This window comes from Ailuropoda melanoleuca, chromosome 8 (genome assembly GCF_002007445.2).
Source record: "Ailuropoda melanoleuca isolate Jingjing chromosome 8, ASM200744v2, whole genome shotgun sequence".
Classification (NCBI taxonomy): domain Eukaryota; kingdom Metazoa; phylum Chordata; class Mammalia; order Carnivora; family Ursidae; genus Ailuropoda; species Ailuropoda melanoleuca.
Window position 1 is genome coordinate 40,606,721 of NC_048225.1, and position 21,117 is coordinate 40,627,837.

The window sequence follows — 21,117 nt, forward strand, 5'->3', positions numbered from 1 at the left end:
AATGTAGCAGATATTGATGCTGACTGACAGAAATTTTTAAAGTGATGGCATGTTTTTCCTTTTCAACATTTCCTTGGTGATTTGGGGTTTCTGGTTCTACACAAATTTAAGGGCTGTTTGTTCCAACTCTTTGAAAAATGTTATTGGTATTTTGATCGGGATGGCATTGAAAGTGTAGATTGCACTGGGTAGCATAGACATTTTAACTATGCTTATTCTTCCGATCCATGAGCATGGAATGTTTTTCCATCTTTTTGTGCCTTCTTCAATGTCTTTCAAGAGTGATCTGTAGTTTCTAGAATATAGATCCTTTAACTCTGTGGTTAAGTTAATTCTGAGATATCATATGATTTTTGGTGCTATTGTAAATGGAATCGATTTCCTAATTTCTCTTTCTTCAGTCTCATTGTTCATGTATAGAAATGCGACTGATTTCTGGGCATTGATTTTGTATCCTGCCACATTACTGAATTGCTCTATAACTTCTAGTAATTTGGGGGTGGAGTCTTTTGGGTTTTCTAAATATTGTTCATGTCATCTGTGAGGAGAAACAGTTTGACTTCTTCTTTGCCAATTTGAATACTTTTTATCCTTTTTCGTTGTCTGATTGCTGTTGCAAGGACTTTTAGTACTATGTTGAAAAATAATGGTGAGAGTTGGCAACCTTGTCGTGTTCCTGATCTTAAGGGAAAGGCATTCAAAGCTGGGGACATCACGTTGCCTGATTTCAAGCTATACTACAAAGCTGTGATCACAAAGACAGCATGGTACTGGCACAAAAACAGACACATAGATCAATGGAACAGAATAGAGACCCCAGAAATGGACCCTCGGCTTTATGGACAACTATTCTTTGATAAAGAAGGACAAGACATCCAGTGGAAAAAAGACAGTCTCTTCAATAAATGGTGCTGGGAACATTGGACATCTCATATGCAAAAGAATGAAACTTGAGCACTCTCTCACACCATACATAAAGATAAACTCCAAATGGATGAAAGACCTCAACGTGAGACAGGAATCCATCAAAATCCTAGAGAAGAACATAGGCTACAACCTCTTTGACATCGGCCACAGCAACTTTTTTCATTACACATCTCCAAAGGCAAGAGAAAGAAAAGAAAAAATGAACTTGTGGGACTTCTTCAAGATTAAAATTTTCTACACAGCCAAGGAAACATTCAAAAAACCCTAAGAGGCAGCCCATGGAATGGGAGAAGATATTTGTAAATGACACTACAGATAAAAGTCTGGTATCAAAGATTTATAAAGAACTTTTCAAACTCTATACACGGGAAACAAATAATTAAATCAAAAAATAGGCGGAAGATATAAACATACAGTTATCCAATGGAGTCAATACAAATGGCTAACAGACACATGAAAAAATGTTCAAAATCATTAGGCATCAGGGAAATTCAAATCAAAACCACCTTGAGATACCACCTTATGCCAGTTAGAATGGCAAAAATTGAAAAGGCAAGAAACAACAAATGTTGGAGAGGATGTGGAGAAAGGGGATGCCTCTTACACTCTTGGTGGGAATGCAAGTTGGTACAGCCACTTTGGAAAACAGTGTGGAGGTCCCTCCAAAAGTTAAAAGTAGAACTACCCTATCACCCAGTAATTGCACTACTGGGTATTTACCCAAAGGTACGGACATAGTGACGAGAAGGGCCATATGCACCCCAATGTTCATAGCAGCATTGTGCACAATAGCTAAATTGTGGGAGGAGCTGAGATGCCCTTCAACAGATGAATGGATTAAGAAGATGTGGTCCATATATACAATGGAATATTACTCAGCCATCAGAAAGAACGATTACCCAACATTTGCAGCAACATGGATGGGACTGGAAGAGATTATGCTAAGTGAAATAAATCAAGCAGAGAAAGACAATTATCATATGGTTTTGCTCATTTATGGAACATAAGAAATAGCTGGGAGATCAGTAGGAGAAGGAGGGCAAGAATGAAGGGGTGGTAAACAAAAGGGGGAATGAACCACAAGAGACTATGGACTTTGGGAAACAAACTGAGGGTTTCAGAGGGAAAGGGGGTGGGGGATTGGGATAGGCTGGTGATGTGTATTAAGGAGGGCACATATTACACGGAGCACTGGGTGTTATATGCAAACAATGAATCATGGAACACTACATCAAAAATTAAGGATGTACTGTATGGTGACTAACATAACATAATAAAAAAAATTTAAAAAAATAAAAATAAAAATAGAGCCATGGCATGTAGTGATTTTTTTATTGAAATTTGGTTCTCATCAGACAATTTTGAAAACAAGCAAGACTTGTTTTAGAAGGATCATTGTTGACATTGGGGCTATGCCTCTCATGACTTCGCCAGTACTTTCCAAAGCATAATATCTTGCTGTGCTTTACACTGATATCCTGAAAAGAATCTTCAAAAGGTAATAAAAGAAGAAAAAAATGTATCTTAAGAATGATCTTTTTTTTAAAAGATTTTATTTATTTATTTGACAGAGACAGAGACAGCCAGCGAGAGAGGGGACACAAGCAGCGGGAGTGGGAGAGGAAGAAGCAGGCTCCTAGCAGAGGACCCTGATGCGGGGCTTGATCCCATAATGCCAGGATCATGCCCTGAGCCGAAGGCAGACGCTTAACCGCTGTGCCACCCAGGCGCCCCAAGAATGATCTTTTTATAGTCTTACTGATGAGTAAAATATTTTTTTCTAAAGTTAGGAAAATGCTTTCTTCAGAAAGTGTTAAAACTGTTCATTTTTGATGCCATGAGAAGGCTGCTCCCATTGATTAAATTAAGACATCAAACAATTCACTGAAAATATCTCTAAACACTTTCTGAATTAATACCACTTTTGAATTTTGCACAATGCATGCCCAGCATAGCAACATCAACACCAACTAAGGATCTGTTAGAAAAGTTAAATTCTGGATCTTTGTTGCAGAATTCCTGAATCAGAACCCATGGAATGGGACCCAGGAATATCTGTTTTAACAATTCCTCTATATCAGATGATTCTGATACTTTGCTACAGTTTGAGGATCATTGACCTAAAGCTTGGCTTCTCCTTAGATTGATTACACACAGACACACAGACATACACACACACACACACACAGAGTCTTTAATATACACACATACATTTATATAATATTGTTGCATCCAGAGGCCTTTGATTTTCTCTGATAATAAAACTGAGAAAATTATCTCCTCCCAAACATGAGGAAGAAATAAGTATTTCATCATCTCAGAAATACTTTCTGACTTAGTCATTTTGATGGAAATTCTTTGGTGCAAAGTTTGTCTTGTATTTTCTAGAAGTATGTTTTCCTACTGTCACTACTTCTATTTCTTGGGGGAAACTATCTTTTTCTTTGTGCATTGATCTTTTCCTTGTAGATGAAGTGTCCATTGTTAGCTAGGAAGACCACGGAGATAAAGTGCCCAACCCATCACATCAAGTCATGGTATGCACATGACATCAGTAGTGATTAAATTTGATCACTTAGTTAAGGTACTGTTTGCTTGATTTCTTCCTGTAAAGTTACTAATTCTCTCCTTCCTTACGTTGTTCTTCATAATTAAGTCACCAAATATGGAGCAGACATTTATGGGCTTTCCAATAACCGGAATTATAATGCTTTAGTGAATATCTCTTACATTTCCTTGTGTCATTTAGTGCTTATTAAAAGTAGTTGAAAAGGAATTGAGAGTTGCTTCACAGGAGAGATACTAAGTTGTGTGCTAAAATAGCATACCAGTTTGTGGAAATGCTCTTTATTTTACACTGTAGTTAACCCTAAATATTATTAACATTTTTTTTATTTTTTAAATTTAGTACATAAACATTTTAATTGCCAAACTAACAGGGGAATATAGAAATGCCATATGTGCCTAAAAATGCATTTTTCCATTACTTGGGTGGTGTGGATTTACTCAGGATTCTTTATTTATGAATTCATTCATCATATTTGCCTATTTTTTCTAATAGGTAATTAATATTTATCTATCAATTTGCATTATATTATTTTCTATCTACTGTTATTTTCCCATTACCTCTGTAAACTTTTTGCTTTGTCAATGAAGGCTTGTATTTTACTAAACATACAGAAAATTGTACATCTTAGAAGTGTCCATAAAAATGATTCCTGAGAAGGAAGGAATTTTGGTAAAAGGATTATAGATTATAGTCCCATGCTCAAGACTATCTTTACTGAGGAGAAAAAAATACCAGGCTGCATTGCATTGACAAGAGAAATATGCATATGGCTCCTCATGTCTTCTTTATCACAGGCTCAATGTGTGGGATCCCTTATAGACAGAACTTACAGGAAGCAGTACAACATGTTAAATGAACATTTGCTTCTTTATATGAGTCCCTTTGAGTTAACTATTCATTTTCTATGCTAGTTCTGAAAAGTTTACTTGAAACATTGCCATATCATGATACTAAAATTTGACCCTTGTTGAAGTTTATGAAGAAAAACAAGGGTCTGAGTGTTCAGATACTGCACTTTGATCAGAGGTTGATGTTAACAAGCTCTTCCTTCAGCCAAGAGGTGATGAGTTACTAGAATTTAGAGAAATGATAATGGCTGTCAGATACTTGGATTTATCCAACTAGGTCAGGCTTGAAGAGAAGACTAAGCACCTCTCCCTTGGTCTATTAAACTGAGATATATACCACTGCATTTCTTTACCCCAGTCTGGTTCAAATCTGAAAGTAAAACACATTGCTCACAATGCAGAGGGGCCTTGGAAATACTGTGCTAAGTGAGAGAAACCAAATACAAAAAGCCACACGTTGTGTGACTCAATTTGCATGAAGTGTACAAAATAGACAAATATCCATAAAGACTGCAAAGAGAGTTAGGGATGAGGAGGGATGGGAAGGAGGTCAGGGAGTAAATATTAATGGGTTTTTGTTATTTGGGGAGTGATGGAAATGTCCTGGGATTAAATAGTTATGATAGTTGCACAGCTCTTTGGATACTACCAAAAACCACTGAATTATGTACTTTAAAGGACTGACTTTGATGGTATGCAAATTTCATCTCACTAAATTATTATTAAAAAAGAGGAAAAGGTATTGATTATATTCCAGAAAACGTTCCAAAACAAACAATTTTTGTTAAAGGAAAATTTAATAAACAAATTTATACATTCAATGTGGTTATACCATTTTATAAACATACGATAGTTCTGTTGCCTTAAGTCACAGTGTGCTCAAAGGTCACTATTATTCTGTTGCCTCACATGAAAAGGTTTCAGGACAGGGGGATTCATCAAATAAATGCTCATTAAACTTGATTTTTCAGGGGGCACCAAAGCAAAGGGGGAAACTATATATGAGGGAAACTTTGCAAACATCATAGAAGCTCACAGTTCGATTACTGTAATCTACAAACACTCCAGTCTGACCCAGAGGCCTTTTCACGTACTGAATTAGGGGTGGAGAGTTGGTGGAGAGACCATAACGATTGTTTATCTTCAATGAAAACAGAAGAAATGCTTCCGCAGGATGAATAATGCCATCAGTATCATTGGTCAAGGAATCTTTACAGACTCCCAGAATCCAATTTGGGGAGCACATGACATCCTCCTCCTAGTAATGCCTACTAGAGGTGAAGACCTGAGGTCCCCAGGCTGCAAAGCTCTCGGCCCCCTGGGACTCTCCAGATATGCCTTGGTGGGTGACTCCAAGCATCACACTACCAGCATCCTTAGAAAGGTGCCTGTAGCTACTGGATGCTTCCTGACTCAGAACATTAGCGAATGGGATTTCCATGTCCTGAGGGGCAGGGACTCTCTATCCACAACTACCCTCTTCATTTCCCCTCCTCTGAGGCAATGCAAAACAAACACTAAAGAGAGTTCAGACTGGCTTATCTGTGAAGACCAAGAGTTGTCACTACTGAGTGGAAGGCCTCAGGCAGAGCGAGTCAGGCATCTGGCATTGGGCGCTGGTTGCCGATCTTACCTCTACCAAGGCCTAAGGTCACAGCGACCTCAGCACGCCACGTTAGCCTTGGGGCGAGCTCCTCTCAGCAGCTGTGACGTGTCTAGAATTCGTCATAGGAGAACATCACTGTCTGTTCTTCGTGCCTTTCCTCTAAAGAACAGCCTCAGAGCATTGTCTCTGAGTTCGCGCCACTGCCAGCACAGTGGTGGGGGACCTGGTGCCTTAGTGCAAGTTCCTCCATCTGGAAGCTTCTCTCTTAAACACCATTCATCTATGCACAGACTTAGTTTGCTTCCATATCTTGGCCATGGGGAATAGTGCGGCAGTGAACATGAAAGTGCAGATAACACTTCGGAATACTGGTTTAATTTCCATCAAATAAACACCCACAAGTGGGATTGCTGGATCACAGAATCACATGAAGAAAAATGATACTCCTTCCATCCACATTCTGAGGGATGAATTTACTATAACTTTGAGATCACAAGAAAAAAAACAGCTCTTGTAACGGGGGACACGGAGACTCTACCCAAACAGGATTGTCTGAGTCAGTGCAGCAGGCCCCTCCCCCAGAAGGCAGGCTGAAAAATCAAGAAGCCCACATCCCTAAGATCCCTATAAAACTAGGGCACATTGCCTGGGTCCTGGTCAATAATTTGGGTTCTAGACAACCCCGCACCGTCTCCTCATCAGAATAACAAGAAGGAGAAATCCCCCCCAGCAAAGAAAAGACAATGAGTCTGTGGCCTCTGGCACAGAACTAATGGATATGGATATAACCAAATTATCAGAAATGGAATTCAGACTAACAATATTCAAGATGATGGGTAAATTTGAAAAAAAGTATTAACGAAAATGTTAATGAGAATATGGAATCTCTAAGGGTGGAAATGAGAGCTAACCTGGCAGAAATTAAAAATTGTATGAGCCAAATGCAGTCAAAACTAGAGGCTCTGATGGCCAGGGTGAATGAGGCAGAAGAACGTATCAGTGAATTGGAGGATGGGTTAGCAGAAGAAAAAGCTAAAATAAAATCCAGACTCAAAAAAATCCATGCACAGGAATGTAGGTTACAGGAGATTACTGACTCAATGAAACGTTCCAATGTCAGAATCATTGGCATCCCCAAGGGGTGGAGAAAGAGAGAGATCTAGAAGAGATATTTGAACAAATTGTAGCTGAAAACTTTCCTAATCTAGCAAGGGAAACAAACATTCATGTCCAAGAGACAGAGAGGACCCCCTCACAAGCTCAACCACGACAAACCTATGCCACGTCACGTCATAGTGCAATTCGCAAATAATAGATCCAAGGATACAGTATTGAAAGAAGCCAGGGCAAAGAAATTTCTCACATACCAAGGCAAAGGTATCAAAATTGCATCAGACCTGTCTACACAGACCTGGAATGAGAGAAAGGGTTGGGGGGGCACTTTTAAATCTCTTTCAGAGAAAACATGCAGTCAAGGATCCTTTATCTTCTCATTCAGAATTGATGGAGAAATAAAGATCTTCCAGAATCTCCAGTCATTGACCAAATTCATAACCACGAAACCAGCCCTACAGGAGCTATTAAGGGGGGTTCTATAAAGGTAAAAAGGCCCCAAGAGTGATAAAGAACAGAAAGTCACAATCTATAAAAACAAAGACTTTACTGGCAACATGGCAATATTAAAATCATACTCTCAATAATCAGTCTCAATGTGAATAGCCTAAATGCTCCCATAAAATGCCACAGGGTTGAAGATTGGATAAAAAGACATGACCCATCCATTTGCTGTCTACAAGAGACTCATTTTACCTAAAGATACATTCAGACTGAAAGTAAAGGGATGGAAAACCATCTTTCACGCCAATGGACCTCAAAAGAACGCTGGGGTAGCAATTCTCATATCAGACAGATTGGATTTTAAACTAAAGACTATAGTTAGAGACATAGAATAGCACTATATTATTCTTAAAGGATATATCCAACAAGTGGAGATGACAGTTATAAATATCTATGCCCCCAACAGGGAGCAGCAAGATACAAAAGCCAACTCTTAACCACAATAAAGAGACATATAGATAAAAATACGCTGATAGTAGGGGACCTCAATATTACACTATCAGCAATAGACAGATCACCTAAGCAAGAAATCAGCAAAGAAAAAAGAGGTTTGAATGCCATCCTCGACGAGTTGGACCGCATAGATATATATAGAACGCTACAGCCCAGAACCAAAGGATACTCATTGTATTCTAATGCCCATGGAACATTCTCAAGAATAGACCATGTTCTGGGAGACAAAACAGGTCTCAACCGATACCAAAAGATTGAAATTATTCCCTGCATATTCTCAGACCACAATGCTTTGAAATTGGAACTCAACCACAAGGAAAAATTTGGAAGAAACTCAAACACTTGGAGACTAAGAACCATCCTGCTCAGGAAAGATTAGATAAACCAGGAAATCAAAAATCAATTCAAACAATTATGGAGACCAACGAGAACGAAAACACAATGGTCCAAAACCTATGTGATACAGCAAAGGCAGTCCTAAGGTGGAAATACATAACCATCCAAGCTTCACTCAAAAGAATAGAAAAATCTAAAATGCAGTTTTTATATTCTCGCCTCAAGAATTTGGAACAGCAACAGAGGGACAGACCTAACCCACGCACGAGGAAGCATTTAACCAAGATTGGAGCAGAAATCAATGAATTAGAAACCAGGAGTACAGTAGAGCAGGTAAACAGGACTAGAAGCTAGTTCTTTGAGAGAATCAATAAAATTGACAGACCACCGGCAAGACTTATCCAAAAGAATAGAGAAAGGACCCAAATTAATAAAATTATGAATGAAAAAGGAGAGGTCACAACCAACACCAATGAAATTGGAAGGATTATTAGAAGCTTTTATCAACAGCTTTATACGAATAAATTAAGCAATCTGGAACAGATGGAGGCCTTCCTAGAAACCTGTAAACTACCAAGACTGAAACAGGAAGAAATTGATTTTTTAAACAGGCCAATTAAATATGAAGAGATTGAGTCAGTGATAAATAACCTTCCAAAAAACAAAACTCCAGGCACGGATGGTTTGCCTGGGGAGTTCTTCCAAACTTTCAAAGAAGAAATAATACCTATACTCCTAAAGCTATTTCAAGAAATAGAAACAGAAAGAAAGCTACCAAACTCATTCTATGAGGCCAATATTACCTTGATCCCCAAACCAGGCAAAGACTCGATCAAAAAGGAGAATTAAAGACCAATATCCCTAATGAATATGGACGCCAAAATCCTCAAAAAGATCCTGGATAATAGAATCCAACAGTACATTAAAAGGATTATCCATCATGACCAAGTGGGATTCATCCCTGGGATGCAAGGGTGGTTCAACATTCACAAATCTCTCAGTGTCTTAGATTTATCCAGAAGGAAAAATTTAAAAATCATATGATTCTCTCAATAGATGCAGAAAAAGCATTTGACAAAATACAGCATCCTTTCCTGATTAAAACCCTTCAGAGTGTAGGGATAGAGGGTACATTCCTCAATCTCATAAAAACCATCTATGAAAAGCCTACAGCAAATATCATTCTCAATGGGGAAAAGCTGGAAGCCTTTCCCTTAAGATCATGAACACGACAAGGATGCCTACTCTCGCCACTATTATTCAACATACTAGTAGAAGTCCTTGCAACAGCAATCCGACAACAAGAAGGGATGAAATGTATCCAAATCGGCAAAGAAGAAGTCAAACTGTCTCTCTTCGAAGATGACATGATACTCTATATGGAAAACCCAAAGGAATCCACTCCCAAACTATTAGAAGTTATAGAACAATTCAGTAATGTAGTGGGATTCAAAATCAATGCTCAGAAATCAGTTGCATTTCTATACACGAATAATGAGACTGAAGATAGAGAAATTAGGGAATCCATCCGATTTACAATAGCACCAAAAACCATACGTTACCTTGGAATTAACTTAACCAGAGACGTAAAGGACCTATATGCTAGAAACTATAGATCACTTTTGAAAGATATTGAGGAAGACATAAAAAGATGGAAAAATATTCCATGCTCATGGATTGGAAGAATTAACATAGTTAAAATGTCCATACTACCCAGAGCAATCTACACTTTCAATGCTATCCCGATCAAAATACCGAGGACATTTTTCAAAGAACTGGAACAAATAGTCCTTAAATTTGTATGGAACCAGAAAAGGCCCCGAATCTCCAAGGAACTGTTGAAAAGGAAAAACAAAGCTGGGGGCATCACAATGCCGGATTTCGAGCTGTACTACAAAGCTGTGATCACAAAGACAGCANAGTGGGATTCAAAATCAATGCTCAGAAATCAGTTGCATTTCTATACACGAATAATGAGACTGAAGATAGAGAAATTAGGGAATCCATCCGATTTACAATAGCACCAAAAACCATACGTTACCTTGGAATTAACTTAACCAGAGACGTAAAGGACCTATATCCTAGAAACTATAGATCACTTTTGAAAGATATTGAGGAAGACATAAAAAGATGGAAAAATATTCCATGCTCATGGATTGGAAGAATTAACATAGTTAAAATGTCCATACTACCCAGAGCAATCTACACTTTCAATGCTATCCCGATCAAAATACCGAGGACATTTTTCAAAGAACTGGAACAAATAGTCCTTAAATTTGTATGGAACCAGAAAAGGCCCCGAATCTCCAAGGAACTGTTGAAAAGGAAAAACAAAGCTGGGGGCATCACAATGCCGGATTTCGAGCTGTACTACAAAGCTGTGATCACAAAGACAGCATGGTACTGGCACANATACTAGCACAAAAACAGACACATAGACTAATGGAAGAGAATAGAGAACCTAGAAATGGACCCTCAGCTCTTTGGGCAACTAATGTTTGATAAAGCAGGAAAAAACATCCAGTGGAAAAATGACAGTCTCTTTAATAAATGGTGCTGTGAAAATCGGACAGCTTCATGCAAAAGAATGAAACTTGACCACTCTCTCACACCATACACAAAGATAAACTCCAAATGGATGAAAGACCTCAATGTGAGACAGGAATCCATCAAAATTCTAGAGGAGAACATAGGCAACAACTTCTATGACATCGGCCAGANCTAGAGGAGAACATAGGCAGCACCCTCTACAACATCGCCCAAAGCAATCTTTTTCATGACACATCTCCAAAGGCAAGAGAAACAAAAGATAAAATTAACTTGTTGGACTTCATCAAGATAAAAAGCTTCTGCACAGCCAAGGAAACAATCAAAAAAATTAAGAGGCAGCCCACGGAATGGGAGAATATATTTGCAAATGATGCTACAGATAAAAGACTTGTATCCAAGATCTACAAAGAACTTCTCAAACTCAATNAAACTTCTCAAACTCAATACGTGAGAAGCAAATAAACAAATCATAAAATGGGCAGAAGATATGAATAGACACTTTTCCATTGATGACATACAAATGGGTTACAGACACATGAAAAAATATTCAAAATCCTTAGCCATCAGGAAAATTCAAATCAAAACCACACTTAGATACCACCTTACACCAGTTAGAATGGCAAAATTGACAGGCAAGAAACAACAATTGCTGGAGAGTATGTGGAGAAAGGGGATCCCTCCTACATTGTTGGTGGGAATGCAAGTTGTTACAGCCACTCTGGAAAACAAAGTGCAGGTCCCTTAAAAAGTTAAAAATTGATCTACCCTATGATCCAGCCATTGCACTACTGGGTGTTTACCCCAAAGATACAGACGTAGTAAAGAGAAGGGCCATATCCACCCCAATATTCATAGCAGCATTGTCCACAATAGCTAAGTCATGGAAGAACTGAGATGCCGTTCAACAGATGACTGGATTAAGAAGTTGTGGTCCATATATACAATGGAATATTACTCAGCTATCAGAAAGAACGAATTCTCAACATTTGCTGCAACATGGACGGCACTGGAGGAGATAATGCTAAGTGAAATAAGTCAAGCAGAGAAAGACAATTATCATATGATTTCTCTCATCTATGGAACATAAGAACTAGGAGGATCGGTAGGGGAAGAAAGGGATAAAGAAAAGGGGGGTAATCAGAAGGGGGAATGAAACATGAGAGACTATGGACTAGCAGCATTGTCCACAATAGCTAAGTCATGGAAGAACTGAGATGCCGTTCAACAGATGACTGGATTAAGAAGTTGTGGTCCATATATACAATGGAATATTACTCAGTTATCAGAAAGAACGAGTTCTCAACGTTTGCTGCAACATGGACGACACTGGAGGAGATAGTGCTAAGTGAAATAGTCAAGTAGAGAAGACAATTATCATACGTTTTCTCTCATCCATGGAGCATAAGAACTAGGAAGGTTGGTAGGGGGAGAAAAGGTTAAAGAAAGGGGGTGTAATCAGAAGGGGGAATGAAGCATGAGAGACTATGGACTCTGAGAAGCAAACTGAGGGCTTCAGAGGGGAGGGGGATGGGGGAATTGGATAGACTGGTGATGGGTAGTAAGGAGGGTAGGTATTGCATGGTGCACTGGGTGTTATACGCAACTAATGAATCATCAAAGTTTACATCAGAAACCAGGGATGTACTGTATGGCGACTAACATAATATAATAAGAAAACATTAAAACAAAACAAATAAAAAGTGTTGTCACTACCTCTATAGCACACAGAAACCCTTCAATCATACATAAAGAGGAAAAATATCCAGACATATCGTGAACTGGGAAGCAGTCTATCTGGATAATTTAATTCAGGACACACCTAATTTTTTTTCTTTACTTTAGAAAACTTTTCTTGTGTTGTTTGTCTTTAATAACTAATAAATATACAGCACTTACCTATTATGTGTGTGTTTACTGGGATATAACTTGTGCCTGTTACATTTTTCAATGTCAAAAATTTGATAGAAATCCACATAGTTTAAAAACTTCTGAAGAGAATGTTCTTGTTTTACATTATCTGTTCAGACCCTGGATTCAGTCGAATCCCAATTTCAGCCCTCTGCTTAGACCTGCTCTCTACTGTGGGCCTATTATGGTTGAGCCCTGTTAACATACACATCCCTCACCTTTCAGCTGTTTTGAGATTGATCTAATAACATATAATTATTCTGCCAATGTCAATTTTGGTCTTTCTCTGTCAAAACTTTCTGAGTTTAGAAGTAATAAATGTTCTTTGTACAAGGCATGATAAATGCACTCAGATATAGAACAATTTAAAAACTACCACTGCCATAGTTAAACTTTCAAGAGTGGAGTAAACTGAACAAACATACAATATTGTTTGCTACTCTGAGATCTAAATATTCCCTCTCTTCCTATCCCCATGACCAACCTGATAAGGGCTCTTCTCTTGCTTTGTTTGTGTGTAGATATAACTAAAAATATGTATCTTGCTTTCCATTTTCAGAAAAGTACAAGTTGGAAAATTTAGTCTTGATCATTATAATATAACTATTCAGAGAGAAAAGGGATAATAATTTTGGAAAGTCATATACTATCTTCATGTCAGAAAAAAATAAAATTACAAAGGGAAGAAATCTCATTCCCAAGAACTGCTAAAGAGATTGAGGGCTGATTACCAAAGGCTGACTCTTACCTCTGAAGTTGTTCAGTGTATCTAGGATTCCCGTAATGCTCTGTGAAGTGAGCTCTGGGTTCACTGGCTATGGCTTCTGCATCTGCGCCAATTCAGTCCTGTGAAGAATGATATCAGTTACACTTCTGAGCCAAAGGTCAATCACACAAGTGTTATAAAAGTAGCAGTTTTTAATCAAAGAGTTTTCATCAGAATTCTCCCACTTTGGTTAATAATATATACATTATATTCTATACTTATATAAAAAATGTTCTATACTTATAAGATATAAGAAACGTTGCCTTACCTTTTTTCTAAATTTAAATTATATCAAATTTCAACTTCCCCATTCTTCTCAGATAGTATTCCATTTCTAAAATTACTGAGGATCATTCCCTCCCTCTGCTGCACCTCAGGTAAAGCAAAGATCCTGGGGGTCTTACAGAGAGCAGAAAGTTCAGGCAAAGCCTTTGGGATTTCAGTCTGCAAGGAGTCACTAATGATACACTCAGTGTCTAAAAGGGGAAAGCCCAGTGATCATAAAGCTTTGCTCTTTTATTTCCAGAAAAAGAACTAATTGTAGCCTAGCAGCCCTGGTCTTGAGGGTCTACCCTCCAGTGGGCTCTAGGAAGCCATTCCCTCTGAGGCCCTGCCTATAGCAGGATGTGCTATTCCTACTGCTAGGAACAAAATCATACCTCCTTTCCCATTCTTAGGAAGTCTACCTCTCTCCTGTCTTTTTCACATCCAAGGCCCTAGAGTGGGAACCTCTTCTGTGACACCTTAGAAAAATTCCTTTAGTAAGTTTTATTGTGGTGAGGCTGGAGAGGATTGGGGTGGTGGTGGTGGTGGAACAAAGCCCAGAATGTCACATGGTTTCTAAGTATATTTGAATTCAGCCACATAAGAAGAAAATTTCTGAGACCAAGGAGCAGAAGGCCTTCAGGCTTCTTTTAAAACAAATAGAAAGTAAGGGAGCCTGGGTAGCACAGTTGGTTAAGTGTTTGACTCTTGATTCTGGCTCAGGTCATGATCAAAGGTTCCTGAGATCCAGCCCCCCATCAGGCTCCACACTCAGCAGGGAGTCTGCTTAAGATTCTCTCTCTCTCCCTCTGCCCCCTCCCCTGCTCTCTCTCTATTAAATAAATAAATAAATAAATAAATATTTTAAAAAATAGAAAATAGCCACAGAGGATAATGTTAAGAACTCAAAACATGTACATCCACTTTATCAACAAGAACAAGAGACTTCCTCAGCAATCAGAAATCATTAGTGCAAACTCACCTTTGCAATACATTTCCCAAGTCCTGCAAGAAAAAAAAAGTAATATTAATCATGAGAGTTTTGTTCTTTTGCATCTTCTCTAGTATTCTTGTTTGTTTAAATAATGTGTTTTTTCTCTTAGTCTGCTCTAAGGAATAATCAGAAACTACTTTCATAATAGAACCTACACTAAAGCATGACAGGCTTCCTTGGGATGTCTTAAGTAAGGAAGGAGGTCAAGAAGAGGCTGTATAGTGATGCATTATGATTTAGGTTTCCACTGTCACTCAGCACCCAGTCTTATTCCCAAGAAGATATCTGACCATTTACAATAACAATTAAAGTAAAACAGCGAAATTAGATACAAAAAAATCTATAGAATGCATTGAAATTGATTACTAAATTCTTTAACTCTTGCCTAAGCAAAGGGCAAAACATCAGCATCTTCAGCATTACTTCCAGGGCTGGAGGGGGCATGGTGGTTGGAGAACAGAGAATGACAATGGACTAGGGCAACATAAATTGAGAATTACCCCAACTCAATCTTCCTCTGGTTACAGGTTTTTTCTGATTTTGGATAATTTATCCGTGTGGTTAGTACTCCTGATTACACAGTGATAATTTTGTCCTAGGTGAGCTATATAAGAGGGTAAAAATCTCCCAAGGATTACTAGGATATGAGGAAATAAGTGGTTGGACAGACATAATGATGGGAGTCAATGAGTATTATCACTTGGATGAGAATAATGGTATATGTGGGTAACATTTCAATGTCATGGCAACATTGCCCAAAAAAGGATTCCTGCCTCTGAGGATGGACCCTCCTTTCTCACCTGGAATAGCTCCACATCAGGCTTGTGGCACATCTCAGTCAGCTCTCTGTACATTTCTGTCAGGCTTTCTTTCTGTTGGGTCATTCTGACTTCACTTTCCTTGAGTTGTTGGACAGTCTCCTTTGCTTCTTTCTCCAGTGTCTCCAGACAGAGATGCTCCCTTTCATGGAGAAACAGATGCATCTGCTGATGCTGCACTTTGATCATTATCTTCCTTAAGGCTGCATAGTCCTGAAGAGATAGTAGATGCAAAGCGTTAAATATCCTCACTCTTAGCAGAGAGTTCTACTTCCTTTGTGTCATCAAGGAAGTACTTGACAAACTTTGTGCCCAAATCTCCACGTGTCTTGAATATTTACTGGTCCTTTATGTACACACTTTCTCTAGGTTCTCAGACTCCTTCCCTGTTTGAATCAAGACCTCTAATGGTCTTAGGCTCTCCCTCTGTGATACTCTATAAATTATTTCCTTTCTCACTGGAAACACTTTTCTCTCTTGTTCTTTTGCCTGATTTTCCTATTTAAAAATATTTATGTATACATCATATTTTATAGATTTTTGAATTAAATTATCTAATTTTTCTCCAGGTGCTACCCTATTGCTCTCCTCTCTTTCTCCTCAAATTTATTGTGATTTTTTCTTAAACTCAGTGTCTGAGAAGTTTCATCCAAACCTTCAAGTTTGGACTAGGAATACCTTTCATGCCCTAGTTATCCCATATACTAGCATTCTTTGCACTAGCTTTCATGCTCTTGTATATTTGTGTTTACTGATATATCATTTGAAACCACAACTTTTTTCTTGGAAAAAAATTATCCTTTAACTGGTAACTTAAATTTAGCTACAAGTCTCAACCAGTATTATGTCAATCTGCATAAAAACAGAACATTCATTCTTACCTCAAATGACTGGACTTTGCTAGTTTCTTGATTCAGATCGTTTTGCATTTCTTGAGTCATGTTCCAAAAGAACCCATTCTCTTCAGAAGTTTTTCCTGTGAAATAACCATGATCTTTAGCAACACAGAAGATGATATTGTAGATTTTATCCACTTATCTATGGGAAAAGGCAGGGGCTGAGAAAACCATAATCTTGAGTTAGCATGGAGAGATCAGATTTCTCCCCATTAACCTAATTTGATTCTAATATTTGGAATATCAGAGGTGACAAATGTAATAGAGATTTGAGGTTAGTCTGTAGATAATATAATCCATTTCCTGAGAAATCAGATTTTTATATAATTTGACAGTGAAGTCATCAAGCTTGCATTAGAAGCCAGTGATCCTGGTACTAGCTATCTGTCCCACAATAGCATCCACTGCACATATTTAGATAATGTTTCTAAGGACATTTCTCTTGCTAGAGGCTCAATGTAGCTATGATTATAGCATCAACATTGGTCAACAGCATTGAAAGGATGCATGTACATCTTGGTATTTCTATTGAAAATTCATCGCCTCCACTATCTCCACTCAACTCATCCTCCTTATCATTTTCTTCATCTTTCTTTCTGATTTAGAAGCCATAGGATTCCAAATGGTTTTAGAGGCATTGCTTAACCTATATTCCTCAGCAGCCCACTGCACTGGACTGTGGCTATGAGCCACGTGCTCTGGTGATTCAGGACAGGGCCTGGAGAGCAAGTTCTTGTCAGCCTCACAGAACAGCCCCTTCACTTTTTTGTGCAGCACACAGATCTGCTCCTTGGAGCTGCTGACACGGTAAGATCAGGCCTGTCTGGCAAGGGAAGCCAGCTTCTTGAGTGCAATATTTGTTTTGAAGTCTGACTTCTCTGAAACTCCCCTGCATTCAGGGCAACACATTGGGGTTTGGGCTTCTTCCCAGCAGAGGCACAGGCAGGGACTGCAAAAGCTGTGCCCACAGTCAATGGTGACAGGGTCTAAGTAGTGGTTCGTACAGGTGGAGCAGATGATTTCATTCTGAAAGGATTGCAAGGTGTCCAAATCCATGTCTCCATAAATTTACAAAAAGAAAAGAGACAGAGAGAAAGTCATTCCTCCACCCTGATAAAGGCAGGGGAGGAGCCTTTAGACAAAAAAGCTTGTCTGCTTGAACTCTATCTAATCAACCTATTAATTTAATCCCAGTACAAACGTAGGCATGGTTAAGTATAGACAGGTTGGGTTTGTGCTATGAAACAAATAAGAAAATGGAACAAGAGTGTCCTTGCCATCCTTTTTGTTTCAAATAGACAGTGTTCTCAATCAGAATTAAACTATGTGGACAAGCTTAAAGATTGGGGCAGGGAATAAAAGTTAGGATGGTTCCAGAATTACATTTCTTAGCTGATTGGTCCAGAAACATGTATGGAATCTCAATCTCTCCCTCTCTCTCTTTGTGTGAGTCTTTCTCCATGACTCCATGACTGTAACACACACACACACACACACACACACACACACACACACACACTTCATCTCTATGCTAATAGCCTCCATGTACCCTGTCTCCAAACTGACAAGTGTATTTTTCTAAAGGCAAATAAAATTGATTAGGCTTAATTTAAGCCTGTTTAATTCAAATGAGTGTTGATTTCAACTTTCACTAGTTTAGCAAAACTGTTCCTTTTATTTTTTTATTTTATTTTATTATATTATGTTAATCACCATACAGTACATCCCCAGATTCCGATGTAAAGTTTGATGCTTCATTAGTTGCGGAAAACACCCAGTGCACCATGCAATACGTGCCCTCCTTACTACCCATCACCAGTCTATCCCATTCCCCCACCCCCTCCCCTCTGAAGTCTTCAGTTTGTTTCTCATAGTCCATAGTCTCTCATGTTTCATTCCCCCTTCTGATTACCCCCCTTTTCTTTATCCCTTTCTTCCCCTACCGATCATCCTAGTTCTTATGTTCCATAGATGAGAGAAATCATATGATAATTGTCTTTCTCTGCTTGACTTATTTCACTTAGCATTATCTCCTCCAGTGCCGTCCATGTTGCAGCAAATGTTGAGAATTCGTTCTTTCTGATAGCTGAGTAATATTCCATTGTATATATGGACCACAGCTTCTTAATCCAGTCATCTGTTGAAGGGCATCTCGGCTCCTTCCATGATTTGGCTATTGTGGACAATGCAGCTATGAACATTGGGGTGCATATGGCCCTTCTCTTTACTACGTCTGTATCTTTGGGGTAAACACCCAGTAGTGCAATGGCTGGGTCATAGGGTAGTTCAATTTTTAACTTTTTAAGGGACCTCCACACTGTTTTCCAGAGTGGCTGTACCAACTTGCATTCCCACCAACAATGTAGGAGGGATCCCCTTTCTCCACATCCTCTCCAACAATTGTTGTTTCTTGCCTTGTCTATCTTTGCCATTCTAACTGGCGTAAGGTGGTATCTCAGTGTGGTTTTGATTTGAATTTCCCTGATGGCTAATGATTTTGAACATTTTTTCATGTGTCTGTTAGCCATTTGTATGTCTTCATTGGAAAAGTGTCTGTTCATATCTTCTGCCCATTTTATGATTTGTTTATTTGTTTCTCGTGTATTGAGTTTGAGAAGTTCTTTGTAGATCTTGGATACCAGTCCTTTATCTGTGGTGTCCTTTGCAAATATATTCTCCCATTCCGTGGGCTGTCTCTTAGTTTTTTTGACTGTTTCCTTGGCTGTGCAGAAGCTCTTTATCCTGATAAAGTCCCATAAGTTCATTTTATCTTTTATTTCTCTTGCCTTTGGAGATGTGTCGTGAAAAAGGTTGCTCTGGCCGATGTCATAGAAGTTGTTGCCTATGTTCTCCTCTAGAATTTTGATGGATTCCTGTCTCACATTGAGGTCTTTCATCCATTTGGAGTTTATTTTTGTGTATGGTGTGAGAGAGTGGTCAAGTTTCATTCTTTTGCATGTAGCTGTCCAATTTTCCCAGCACCATTTATTGAAGAGACTGTCTTTTTTCCACCGGATGTTTTTTCCTGCTTTATCAAAGATTAGTTGCCCAAAGAGCCGAGGGTCCATTTCTGGGTTCTCTATTCTGTTCCATTGGTCGATGTGTCTGTTTTTGTGCCAGTACCATGCTGTCTTTGTGATCACAGCTTTGTAGTACAGCTCGAAATCCGGCATTGTGATGCCCCCAGCTTTGTTTTTCCTTTTCAACAGTTCCTTGGAGATTCGGGGCCTTTTCTGGTTCCATACAAATTTAAGGACTATTTGTTCCAGTTCTTTGAAAAATGTCCTCGGTATTTTGATCGGGATAGCATTGAAAGTGTAGATTGCTCTGGGTAGTATGGACATTTTAACTATGTTAATTCTTCCAATCCATGAGCATGGAATATTTTTCCATCTTTTTATGTCTTCCTCAATATCTTTCAAAAGTGATCTATAGTTTCTAGCATATAGGTCCTTTACGTCTCTGGTTAAGTTAATTCCAAGGTAACGCATGGTTTTTGGTGTTATTGTAAATGGGATGGATTCCCTAATTTCTCTTTCTTCAGTCTCGTTATTCGTGTATAGAAATGCAACTGATTTCTGGGCATTGATTTTGTATCCTGCCACCTTACTGAATTGTTCTATAACTTCTAATAGTTTGGGAGTGGATTCCTTTGGGTTTTCCATATAGAGTATCATGTCATCTGCAAAGAGAGACAGTTTGACTTCTTCTTTGCCGATTTGGATACCTTTGATCCCTTTTTGTCTTCTGATTGCTGTTGCAAGGACTTCTAGTACTATGTTGAATAATAGTGGCGAGAGTGGGCATCCTTGTCGTGTTCCTGATCTTAAGGGAAAGGCTTCCAGCTTTTCCCCATTGAGAATAATGCTTGCAGTAGGCTTTTCATAGATGGCTTTTATGAGATTGAGAAATGTACCCTCTATTCCTACACTCTGAAGGGTTTTAATCAGGAAAGGATGCTGTATTTTGTCAAATGCTTTTTCTGCATCAATTGAGAGGATCATATGGTTCTTGAGTCTTTTCTTGTTGATATGATGTATCACATTGATTGATTTGCGAGTGTTGAACCATGCTTGCATCCCAGGTATGAATCCCACTTGGTCATGATGGATAATCCTTTTAATGTACTGTTGGATTCTATTAGCAAGGATCTTGTTGAGGATTTTGGCATCCATATTCATTAGAGAAATCGGTCTGTAATTCTCCTTTTTGAGGGGGTCTTTGCCTGGTTTGGGGATCAAGGTAATATTAGCCTCATAGAATGAGTTTGGTAGCTTTCCTTCTGTTTCTATTTTTTGAAATAGCTTTAGGAGAATAGGTATTATTTCTTCTTTGAATGTTTGGTAGAATTCCCCAGGAAAACCGTCTGGGCCTGGAGTTTTATTATTTGGAAGGTTGTTTATCACTGACTCAATTTCTTCATAGTTAATTGGCCTATTTAAGAAATCTATTTCTTCCTGTTTCAGTCTTGGTAGTTTATAGGTTTCCAGGAAGGCCTCCATCTCTTCCAGATTGCTTAGTTTTTTGGCATATAGCTGTTGATAAAAGTTTCTAATAATCCTTCC

The 21,117-nt window shown here is 38.6% G+C and overlaps 1 pseudogene; it reads right to left on the minus strand.

The window, feature by feature from the left end:
• Positions 1 to 5,311: 5,311 nt before the first annotated feature.
• Positions 5,312 to 17,608, minus strand: LOC100473215 (annotated as a pseudogene).
• Between the last annotated feature and the right edge of the window lie 3,509 nt (positions 17,609 to 21,117).